The sequence below is a fragment of the Acyrthosiphon pisum genome, unplaced genomic scaffold (genome assembly GCF_005508785.2).
Source record: "Acyrthosiphon pisum isolate AL4f unplaced genomic scaffold, pea_aphid_22Mar2018_4r6ur Scaffold_20841;HRSCAF=22291, whole genome shotgun sequence".
NCBI classification, from domain to species: domain Eukaryota; kingdom Metazoa; phylum Arthropoda; class Insecta; order Hemiptera; family Aphididae; genus Acyrthosiphon; species Acyrthosiphon pisum.
Genome location: NW_021770243.1, coordinates 4,932 through 6,367, shown reverse-complemented (window position 1 = coordinate 6,367; position 1,436 = coordinate 4,932).

Below are 1,436 nucleotides of genomic sequence, written 5' to 3'. Positions count from 1 at the left end.
ACTTGAAATAATTGCAGAAATGGCCAAAACCTAAGAAAAAAAAAATGATTTTACGGATTGCAAATGTGTAATATTTAATAGTTAACATGCCATTAAACTAAGACAAGTCTAAAACTTAAACGATTATATGGAAAAATAATTTATGTTTGTTGTCATTAACTTTTTGTTTAAAAATTACTATGTTCGGTATACATCAATATATTATGTATATTTTATTATATAAATTATGTATCCTTAGTCTTTACCTATATTATCCTTGAATTCAAATATAATACTATCCATTATACAGTGACCCACTTGTAACCTACTGTACAGCAGAGCGACATCCACTTACCCACCTTTATTATATTTGATATTTATGTTATAATTGTATTACAAAAATACCTACCTATATATAGTGGTGTAATATACATTTATACATTCTTAGTTCATAGTTTTCATTCTTAAGTTCTTCACAAGTTTGCTCAGTCACTGACACTGCTGCTGTTTATCAATAATAAGTTTTCAGTGTTTTCACTATTAGTTTAATTATTTATTTTCGAATTGTAAATGTCAAACAGTAAAATTATACAGGCGATGCAGCCATACAACAGGTTTTAAATTATATACATGATAATTTTATTATTATATGCATATATTATTATATGTATAGGCTATATTACTATATTCAAGTGATTTTCACTTATTTTAATATATTTCTAATATATTTTTTTTTTAATTAACTTAATAATTGAAATTAAATTAGTTTAACAAAATGTATTTACTTAACTTTAAACTTAATTGATGTATTAAAAAGTTTATTAACTTGACTAAAAGTGACCCACTTGTAACCTACTGTACAGCAGAGCGACATCCACTCACCCACCTTTTATTTTTGTGTCTGTCATCACCTTTTAGGACAGTAAAAATGCTTAGATTTTCTTCAACAATATTTTTTCTGATAGAAAAGTGAATCTAGTTGGTACTTTTGGTGGGAGGGGGGGGGGGGTCAAAAGTAAAAATTTCCTGGTAGTTTTCAAAAGCACCGTGTAAAACAAAAAAAAAAAAATCAAGGAAAACGGGAATTTTTACGCAAAATCTGTTTTCGAGAAAATTGTTTTTGGTTTTTGGTGCAACTCTTAAACAAACAACCGTTGTTGATGTATAACACATTATAAATTCCTAATGGATATTGTGATATTCCTGTGTATATTATAGTTGATGTGATAGGTCATTTTTTTTTTTTAATTCCATAGATATAAGTAGGTATAAAATATGTCTTATACCTAGACTGACATACCGTCTCCGCTCAGAATCGTTTTTCTTATACAATGATATTATATCATTGAATTCAAATTTAATATCATCGATTATACAGTGACCCACTTGTAATCTACTGTAAATCATAGCGATATCCACTTGCCAACTTTTTTTTATATTTAAATACAAATGTGTAA